The sequence below is a fragment of the Pan paniscus genome, chromosome 3 (genome assembly GCF_029289425.2).
Source record: "Pan paniscus chromosome 3, NHGRI_mPanPan1-v2.0_pri, whole genome shotgun sequence".
In the NCBI taxonomy this organism is placed as follows: domain Eukaryota; kingdom Metazoa; phylum Chordata; class Mammalia; order Primates; family Hominidae; genus Pan; species Pan paniscus.
This window is the reverse complement of record NC_073252.2, coordinates 143,321,038-143,332,054: the sequence shown is the minus strand read 5'-3', so window position 1 is coordinate 143,332,054 and position 11,017 is coordinate 143,321,038. Positions and strand designations below refer to the sequence as shown.

At 39.5% G+C, this 11,017-nt stretch overlaps 1 pseudogene; it reads right to left on the bottom strand.

Annotated features, from left to right (window-relative positions):
- Positions 1-364: 364 nt before the first annotated feature.
- Positions 365-1,780, bottom strand: LOC100988229 (nicotinamide/nicotinic acid mononucleotide adenylyltransferase 1-like; annotated as a pseudogene).
- Between the last annotated feature and the right edge of the window lie 9,237 nt (positions 1,781-11,017).

Below are 11,017 nucleotides of genomic sequence, written 5' to 3'. Positions count from 1 at the left end.
AGGTACAGTCTGTCACAAGTTCCCTTGGCTAGGAAAGGGAATTCCCAGATCCCTTGCACTTCCCGGGTGAGGCGATGCCCCGCCCTGCTTCCGCTCACACTTCATGGGCTGCACCCACTGTCCAACAAGCCCCAGTGAGATGAACCCAGTACCTCAGTTGGAAATGCAGAAATCATCCATCTTCTGCATTGCTCACGCTTGGAGCTGTAGACTGGAGCTATTCCTATTCAGCCATCTTAGAACCCAAAAAGCCCAGAGTTAGAATTTTAAATGAACTTTTGCGCTTCACACTTTGCTTCTTTTATGTGGTAGAGCTAGGATGTTCTTTTTGACTTCTTATTTGTAGTTAGTTTCACAGAAAATTCTTCTGGGTTTAGTGTGCTGCTAATCTCTTGTTTGAAAGATTAAAAAGATTTATATATACATATATTTTTTAAAAAGACCAAACAGGTTGGGTGTGGTGGCTCATGCCCTGTAATCCCAGCACTTTGGGAGGCTGACGTGGGCAGATCATCTGAGGTCAGGAGTTCAAGACCAGCCTGGCCAACCTGGTGAAACCCCATCTCTACTAAAAATACAAAAAATTAGCCAGGCATGGTGGTGCATGCCTGTAGTCCCAGCTACTCAGGAAGCTGAGGCATGAGAATTGCTTGAACCTGGGAGGCGGAGGTTGCAGTGAGACAAGGTCACACCACTGTACTCCAGCTTGGGTAACAGAGTGAAACTCTGTCTGAAAAAAAAAAAAATACAGAAAACATTCATCTTAGCACCTTCTGATAAAAATTTTTAAAAAAAGACGTTGATTTTACCTTACCACTGATTTTTACTAAACTTTTAAGCTTTAGTTTAAGCAACAGGATCACAATTTCTTTCCCGTCGCTAACACCCAGATTGTTTCAAATACTCAAAAGGGAAGTGCAAAACATCATGCTGTAGGATTTCTATGCCTTAGCTTCTGCAGTATTTCTCTACAAAGGGGCCAACATGACCCTAGCATTCCTGTCTTCACTCTCAGAGCTGTACAAATTATGCTTTTCGATGTATTCTTGAAAAAGATCTGGTAGCAAGTAGTGAACGCTCTGGCCCCTTCTAAGGGCTCTCTGGATTTTTGTGGATGAGATATCATTAGTGATCCATTCATTCACCACATGAATGTTGCTGTGGTGTTTCCATAGCACATTAGAGTCATAGATGAATTTCTGAGCATCATTTGCAGCCGAAGTAATACATAAGAGCCCATAGTCGGCCACAGTTTGGGTGATGTTTTCACCTTTCCACAAATTAGGAACACCAAAGCACTCCAGTAAATCTGCCCCACACAGCAGCTTGACCTTTGATGCACCTTTTGGTTTTGGCTCTAGGGATTTTTTTTTAGTAGAATCTTGTCTTTGTTCAGTTCTCTTCCTCTTCCATCCAGGCCTTTCTAGTGTAGGTGAGTTCTGCTGGTGATCACAGTTAGTAGCCTCCAGTTTCTCCTGATGGTGTGTTAGCAAAGTAATAGTCTCTTTCCACTTTTTCTGAAGACTTTCCCATGTATCAACTTCCACTCACTTGGAATTCTTGGTGGCAAGTTCGGCTATGATGACCTGGTGATGGGCAGGAATGAGTCCTTTCTTCTTATAAGCATCACCAACAGGAAAGATCATGTGTTTGACAACTCTATATCTTCCTGTTCCATTCATATAGTCCTTGGCCAGCTCAAACAACCTTAGGTGCCTGTTGGTGATAGGATTGAAGGAGCTACAGCAAGGAGAACCACTTCAGTCTCTGACTTTTCCATAGTAAGAACTTGAAGTTGTTGATGTAAATGGAAAACTGTGATACCTCCCTTGTTGTTTTTACAAAGGAAATTCTTTGAATCTGAAGTGTCTTGCAAAGTAGACTATTGGAACCATTCCAATTAGTGTGTCAAAAGTCTCTAAGGTGGGCTAGAAAAATGGTTTTATATCCAAATTGTAACTTGCGCCCTCACTGTCCACTGGCCTGAGTGCTCCTGGAGACAACCCATGTCCAGGACGCCAGTGAGGTGAACACCTTTCCTATTGTATTTTTACTGGACCTTTTCCAGTATTCAGTACAGTAACATGCTGTATAGATTTATAGCCTAGGAACAATAGGCTACAGCATATAGCCTAAGTGTGTAGTAGGCTATACCATCTGGGTTTGTGTAAGTACAGTCTATGATGTTCACACAACAATGAAATCACCTAACAATGCATTTCTCAGAATGTATCCATATCATTAGCAACATATGACCGGGTAACAAAAAGTAATTACTTTAACATTGTCATCAACCAAGCTTTACCACATAAGAGAAAAGCAATAGAAATACAAATTTAAACAATTTAATTAAAACTACTTTAACCTTAATTTTGAATTGAGAATATCAGTATGAACTCATGATGTACTTTGTCTAAAAATACATATTCCCTGGCTCTTCTGAAGAAAAAGTTTTAAAAACAATTACCAATGCAATAGCAATGAACATCTTTCACACTCAGATTGTGACCTCTAAATAGCATTCCCCATTTAAAAAAACTAAAACGTTTTGGAGAAATGACTGATTCTACATCTGGAGCAAGACATGCATAAGATGACTATGGGTCATTCTTACTTTCCCTCCCTCCCTTCCTTGCTTCCTTCCTTCCTTCCTTTCTTCCTTTCCTTCCTTCCTCCACTCTTTCCTTTTCTCTTTCTCTCTCTCTTTCTCTGTGTTCTTTTCTTTAAGGTCTCACTCTGTCACCCAGACTAGAGTGCAGTGGCATAATCACAGCTCATTGTAACCTTGAACTCCTGGGCTTAAGTGATCCTCCTGCCTCAGCCTCCTGAGTAGCTAGGGCTACAGGCGTGTGCCACCATGCCCAGCTAATTTTTTACTTTATTTTTGTAGAGGCGGAGTCTTACTGTGTTAGCCAGGCTGGCATTAAACTCCTGGCCTCAAACAGTCCTAAAGTGCTAGGATAACAGGTGTGAGCCACTGCACTTGGCGCCATCTACATTTTCCTAATGTCAGTTATGCTAATTGTATAAAATGATCTCACTACCTGTTATTCTATTAGCAAAATTGCTTTGCAGACACCTAAATAGTACTTTCATTAAAAAGGAAATGCACAGAAATTGTAGAACATTATTACCTGTTAAATTTTACCTCTACTTTTTTACAGTAGTGAGAACCCAGCCCTGAATAAATAAATTTTCTAACTGTGTTTGTTTTCCCACATATGATTTTTGAAGCCCATAGCTATTTCAGTCTTTCAAACTCCTATGCTTTGAAATTCCTATAGTTGACCAGGAGTGGTGGCTGACACCTATAATCCCACCAGTTTGGGAGGCTGAGGCAAGAAGATTGCTTGAGTCCAGGAGTTTGAGACTATAGTGAGCTATGATCATGTCACTATACTCTAGCTTGGGTGACAGAGCAAGACCCTGTCTCAACAAAAAGAAAAAAAGAGAAAAGAAATGCCTGTTGTTGCAGAAAAGCCTCGAATTTTTTCTTTTCTTCCCCCCCCCTTTTTTTTTTTTGAGATGGAGTCTCACTCTCTTGCCCAGGCTGGAGTGCAGTGGTGCGATCTCGGCTCACTGCAACCTCTGTCTCCTGGATTCAAGCAATTTTCCTGCCTCAGTCTCCCAAGTAGCTGGGAATACAGGCATGTGCCACCACACCTAGCTCATTTTTGTATTTTTAGTAGAGATGAAGTTTCGCCATGTTGGCCAGGCTGGTCTCAAACTCCTGACCTCAGGTGATTCACCCTCTTTGACTTCCCAAAGTGCTGGGATTACAGGTGTGAGTCACTGCGCCTGGGTGCTTCCAATTTTTTCTGAATGGGATAAAAACGTTGTAGACCAGAGAAACCCTGTGTCTTTTCTAAACTCTTCCCAAATTATAAATGGCAAGATACAGTTGACTTACTAGGTCACTCTCAACATTAGAATAAAGGGGGAAATGTAGTATAGAGTCCCAGAAAATCTGTAACAATAGAGTTTCCTGACAGTATAACAAACATTTCAAATCAAATATAAAATGTCCCTCTTTCCCAGTAAGTAGAGCTACCCTGGCCCTTTCAGTAACTCTTTGGGATAATCAACTATTAGTGCATACTTAGCCACAAGAACCCGTGGACAAGATACATCTTACTATCTTCCTTTACCTGGAGATCCACCCATTTCTTCTCACTTAGTCTAGATATCACAGGATTAGTTAGACCTCAAGCTTCCCAGATACTGTAGCTCCTAAAATTATAGAGAGAACAGCAGAAACCTTCTTTCCCCACATTCTCTATTACTTTCTCAACCCACAAAAGGAGAAAAATATACAATCTAACCCACAAACGGAGGAAAATATACAATCTGGAATAAATCTTAAGGTGTCATCTCCTTTGTCTGTCATCTTTAATGTGCTAGAATATCTGGCATTAGGCCCAGAAAATTGAGATTTACTTCCACTTCTCAAAGATCTCTATTTCCTCTACAAAGTAATACTCATCAGTAAGGCAATGCTCTTGGCTCAATTTAGCTTAAAGGGACTTAGACTGGAGCCCTCCATTACAGAAGCTTTCTCCCCTGTGTGTTTGTATTAATGTATTCTTTCCTCTTGACAATCTTCTCCTAGAAAATTTCTCCCTCCCTAATAGTGTTTTTGGTGGACAGACATTAACCATCATCAGTCTTCAATCCTACTTTGCAGTATTTAGATATTCTGATGTCCCTTAGTTCACTAGATTCATCAGTTTGTTCAGTAAATATTTACTGAGCATCTACCAGGCCCTGGTATAGGTCAATAAGCAACACAGAACTCTTCCTTTCATGGAACTAACATCCCAGTGGCTCTTGCAAATATCCTGTGAGATGGCTTCAAACAGGCAGCATAACAGTGTGTCCTAAACAAGCGGAAAAAAGAATCAGACTAGTACATGCAGGTTTCCTCTTCACGAAGCTCTCATTCCTGTCCTCTGGGTCCATTTTTCTCATAGGTAGGTTGTGCACTCTGCTTCTTACATTCTCAAAAACAGTGCACTGAACTGCAGGTGTTGTGGGAATACATTTAAGAAATGTTAAAAAAGACCATAGGGGAAATGACTCACTTTGTAGAAATTCACATCAATAGTGTATCTGGAATGATCCACTTTGCTAGCTTGGAATACAAACACAATTGCCTCATATTTATTTATTCAATTTATTACCTGCCCTTAGTGATAGGAAGTCCACTTATTTCCTAAGGCCTCCCTCAGCCAGCCTGCTTGGGTAAGAACACTAGGAACTTACTCAGTTCAAAGGCGATCAGTCCTGCAAAAAGCCAGGACGAGAGAGAAATCTGGGAAGTATGAACAATCCACTAACGCCTTGGCTTGGTCTCTGTCACATGAGGTTAAAGATGGGTCCCGCACATTCTGATATCAGGACATTTGTTTGTGGCTGCTGTGATGCTCCTACTGATTCAGCTCTCTTCTTCCCATCACCCCGCCAGTGTCCCTCTGGAGCTCTGAGACCACATCTATTTTAGGTCACATTCACACACTCATCAATTTTTTCCCTTCAATGCTTAGCACCAAGCCAGGTGGGCCAAAGCTAGAAAAGAACTCAATCCCAGCCTCTTGTCATGCTGGAGCACATAAGTCTTCTCCATAAATCCTTCTTTGGTCTGTCTTAGCATCTCTTCCTGCCACTGGACTACCTCGGCATACCCCAACAATGAATCTCCCTGTTGCATGCAAAGGAGAAAGCCAGATGTTGTTAAGCAACAGACACATGCTCATTTTGGACACCTACACCTACACACAAACTCTCACAGGCAAAGATTGTCTGTTTGCCTTACATTTTCACAACTTGGAGGGTCTTTGAAATGATTTTCCTACAGTGAAGCAATATCCTTCAGGGAACTGTTTTTGGCTGACAGTAAAAGAAGTGGAAGCTCATGACAACACTAACTTTTCATAGAGAAAGGTCTGCTTCTAGCATTATGGATGTTGAGTGAGACCAAGTCATCATTACGTAGGGCTTCATTATTCATGAGGGGAGGGCTACATTGTTTGCTTCTCTCCCACCACATGGTATTTTTACGAAACATTAGCATTTTAATAACTGAGGAAAATATGAATGAGAATATGTTAGTGTGCCATTTGTGGTGGCTTTTAGAAAGCATGATGTTGGACAAATGAAAGTCAATGATGATGGTGACATAAGATTTCCTGGGCCACCTATTTGAAGGCTCCTTTCTCCTTCAAACACCTTATTGTTCTGCTACTTTCAATAACACTACATGAACTGCAGAATTAAATCAGAAATCTTTAGCCAGGCATTCAAAGTCTTCTGCAATCTAGGACTTACCCACCTGTTCGTCTTAATTTATCATTATCTTTCTAACTAAATTCTGAGCTTTGGCTGTATTTGTTTACTCACTAGTTCATGAACTTACCATGCACAGTTTTAAAGATAAACTTTAATTTGGAATAATTTTTAGATGTACAGAAAAAAATATGAAGTTGGTACAGAGAGTTCCTATATGTCTACTCTTTATCCAGTTTCCCCTAATGTTAACATCTTACATTATCATGATACATTTGTGAAAGTTAAGAAAACAATGTCGGTATATTACTTTTGACTAAACATCAGTTTTCATACTACAGTCCTTTTGCTGTTTCAGGATCCTATCTAGGATAACAAATTATATTTAGACCACGCATCTTTTTTGTTTCTAGTCTCTGTTCATTGCATTTTCCCCCCAGGATGCCCTTTTCTCTCCTTTCATATTCTCCAAGGTCCATTCATGTCTTATCTCTGCAAGCTTTTCCTAATTGCTCCTGTCCTCTGTGATTTTTCTTGTCTTCAAATTGCAGAACCACTTTTGTCTGGATCACATATTTGGAACACAGCATACACTGACCTGCATTATTATATATCTTTTTATATTTTGTTTGCCAATTAGCTTTTAAGGAAAGGATAATATCTCATTCATTTTCTCATCTCTGGCACATGTGCAGGCATTGTGTTCTGTAAATATTAATGGAATTATTAGAGGCCTAAGGCTACTACATTTATATTTTATAATATACTAAATATAAATATAACTTGACAAATCATAATAACTAGTATTTATTGAGTGCCTCCCATATGACAGGCACCTTAAAGGCTTTAGATGTAGTTTTAGAGTTAATTCTTTTAATTTGTCCCTCGATGTTTTTACTCTGTACACTGGGCTGGGATTTAGAAGCTATTTTGCATCATGTCCTGTCTCTTTACTCTCTGAGGGCAGGAACTTTATATCTTCCTGCCCAGAACTAAAAGGTGAATGTTATAGAACACAGTGCCAACTATTTATTTTTCTTCCTTATGACAATATATTCTCTTATAATTTTTTAAATTATAAAAGAAGTTTATGCACATGAAGAAATTCTGAAGTGTACATATATAGTAAGAGATACCTTCTTCAATTTTTCCTTCCAATTCATCAAGATCAAATTGTTTAAAATTTTGAACTTGACACAGGTTGTTAAAAATTTGATTATTTTAAATTATAAATAAACACATATTCATGATCTTAACAATTTCAAACTCCAATTATACAGAAGAATAAATACAAAAAAGAAATCTCCATGAGTCCTACTTTTCAGAGGAAACCACTTGTGAAAGTTTACTATTATAAAACCTCCAGGAGTTTTCTATGCATATAAGCTTTTCATGTTTTATTTTTGGCAGGAATGGAATCCAGGCATATCTGATCCTGATATTTCCAAGGTGTTCCTAGACACCTTCTGCTGCCTTGGACATCATTACCTGTTATTTCCCCGCCCCCGCCCCCGCAACGCCCATTCTAGCCAATCTAGTTTTCCTGGGCACAAACCAATCCTTCCCCTTTTTCAGGCTTCCTCTTTCTGACTCCAAACAGTAAGTTTTTCTAGGATTTTTTTTTCTTTCCCTGCATGTTTTCATCCTCAGAGTTTATCCATTCTCTGGGTTGGTTACCATTTTCTCTTGCTCTATTTTCTTATGGTCAAACTTCTTTTTGGAGTTTCCCAACCCACACTCATTCCTTAGCCCTCTGAAATCTGACTCACATACACCACTCCAATAAAATTATATTTGAAGATTCCTGAGACATCACGGAAATTATTTTAGCTCCTACCCCTATGGGCTTCTGGGTACCATTAACTCTTCTTTCTCCTTCTAGAAGCACTCTTCCTGGCTTCAGAGGCATTGCAAAATCGTAGTGCTAATTGTACCTTTAGGATTGGCACCTCCCCTACTGACCCTATGGGGTCTCTTGTTCCCCTTCTTTCTCCAGCCCACACCCCCTCCATCTCTTTGGGGAATTTTTCAGCTCCCCAGACCTCAAACACCATCTAACTCCATCTGTCCAACATAAACTAACCTTTCTTAAATTCTAGTCCCACACTTCCAACTCTCTGCAGGTCATATTCACAATTTTACTTCAGCATTAACAGCTCAAAACTTAAAACTCATCCGCTTGATTTTTTATTTTTGTTAATGGTACTGCCACTCTTTTGGTCACCTAGGTAACATATTGGTCATTTTTCTCTCCAGTGACCTTTGAATCTCATCATTGTTTCTCCCGTAAGTTCCACTGCTACATGTTTTGCCTCCTTCTCATATCTAGTCCATTATCTCCCCAATTCTCAGCTGCACTTTTATAGCCTTCTGATTGTTTTACCTTCATTTCCTTCTTCATTGCCTATCCATCCATAAATTGCCAGGCAAGTCTTCACTGAAGCCCGACTCTGATTATGACACTTCCCTGCTCAAAACTCTTCAGTAACGAGCCTGAGAGTGAAAGATAAATTCTTCAGCATGATTTTGGAAACCCGGTATAATAGCCATTCTCAAACTTCTTTGTTTTAGGATCCTTTTTTTTTTTTTGAGATGGAGTCTCGCTGTGTTGCCCAGGCTGGAGTGCAGTGGCACGATCTCAGCTCACTGGAACCTCCGCCTCCTGGGTTCAAGCGATTCTCCTGCCTCAGCCTCCCGAGTAACTGGGACTACAAGTACACACAACCACACTCAACTAGTTTTTTGTATTTTTAGTAGAGACAGGGTTTTGCCATATTGGTCAGGCTGGTCTTGAACTCCTGACCTCGTGATCCGTCTGCCTTGGCCTCCCAAAGAGCTGGGATTACAAGCGTGAGCCACCGCGACTGGCCAGGATCCCTTTTCACTGTTAAAAATTATGAAGGACTCCAAGAAACTTTTATTTACATGGACTATACCTATCACTATTTATTAAATTAGGAGACTGAGGGAACTTTTAACATATTTATTTCTCATATATTTTAAAATAGCAATAACAAACCCATTACATGTTAACATATTTTATGAAAAAATTATTTTTCCAAAACAAAAAAAATAGAAGAATGGCATTGTTTTTCATTTTTGCAAATTTTCTAATGCCTGACAATAGAAGATGGCAATAGTCTCATAGCTGCTTGTACGTTCAATCTGCTATGATATCACACATCATGTAGACTCTGGAACATTCCACTGTGTATTTACAAAAGAGGGAGCATTAAAAGGCAAATAGCATCTTAGCATTATTGAGAAAATAGTTTTGCCCTCACAGTCCTGTGATAATGTCCCAGGTCCCCAGAGCCACTGCTAGGTACTTTTGTCTCATTGATCCTCAACCAAACCTCATAGCCAGTTAAAACCAGGCTATCCATCCTCTAAGCAAATTCACATTTTCATGGCTATTCTCTGAAATGAGTAATGTGATCAGAGAATTTTACTTGTATATTGGAGGTACCCTATGGTTGGCCCAGGGTAAAAAAAAAAAAAAAAATAGAGAGGAGAGAGAGAGAGAGGGATTTTTTTGTCCTCTGATTGGCTGGAAAGCCTATAGTGCTTCTAGAGTACTAGAGTCTAGAGTACTGGAAATCAAGGAACTTAAGTGCTAGTGACAATTCTGTAACTAACATTTTATGTGATCTTGGACAAGTCATTTAATATCTTGATTCTCAGTTCTTGAATGTATAAGCCAAGGAAATTAGATGAGATGATCTCTCGGAGAAGTTCGAGATCTAAAATTATCAGTGAGTTGGAATTAACTCACCCGAAGTCTGTTCTGAAGAAGTAGGAGATACCTGCCACTTCCCATCTTTTGTATACCTCTCTCTCTCGCTCTCTTTTTCTGAGTTAATCACAAACTACTGTCTTTTTGTGGGTACATAAAAAATCAGATTCCTTGTTTTTGTAGTTTCTAATGACTGTCTTGAATGGCTTCAGGAAATAATCTGGCTGGGTGCCGGTGGCTCACGCCTATAATCCCAGCACTTTTGGAGGCTGAAGTGGGAGGATCCCTTGAAGTCAGGAGTTCAAGACCAGATTGGTCAGCATGGTGAAACCCTATCTCTACTAAAAAATATGAAAATTAGCTGGGCGTGGTGGCACATGCCAATAATCCCTGCTACTCGGGAGGCTGAGTCACGAAAATCTTTTGAACCCAGGAGGTGGAGGATGCAGTCAGCCGAGATCGTGCCACTGCATTCCAGCCTGGATGACAGAGCGAGACTCTGTCTCAAAAAAAGAAAAAGAAAGAAATAATCCACTAGATCTTTGTTAATTAAATTTGGAATAAAATTTCAAGAAATTTCATGAAATTTAGAATATTTTCAGCCATTATTTTTTCCATTCTTTTTATGCCCCCCGCTTCCTTCCTCTTTTCTCTTTCAGAAACTCCAGTTACACATTGTCACATACTCAATGATGCACTGTGCTTTTTGGTTTGTTTTGTCTTTTTTCCTCTCTGTGTGTTTCATTTTGAATGGTTTCCACTGCTATGTCTTCAAATTTACTAGCCTTTTCTTCCACAGCATCAGCTCTTGTTAATTACTGTATTTTTCATCTCTAGCAATTTTATTTGGGTCTAAAAAGACCCAAATTTTTAAAATTAAATTTTTTAAAAAATTTCTTTCATATCTCTTCTTAAAATGCTCATGTTGCCCTCTATCTTCCAGAGCATGTGAAGTATACTTTTTATAGCTGCTTTAACATCCTTGTCCACTAATTCTGT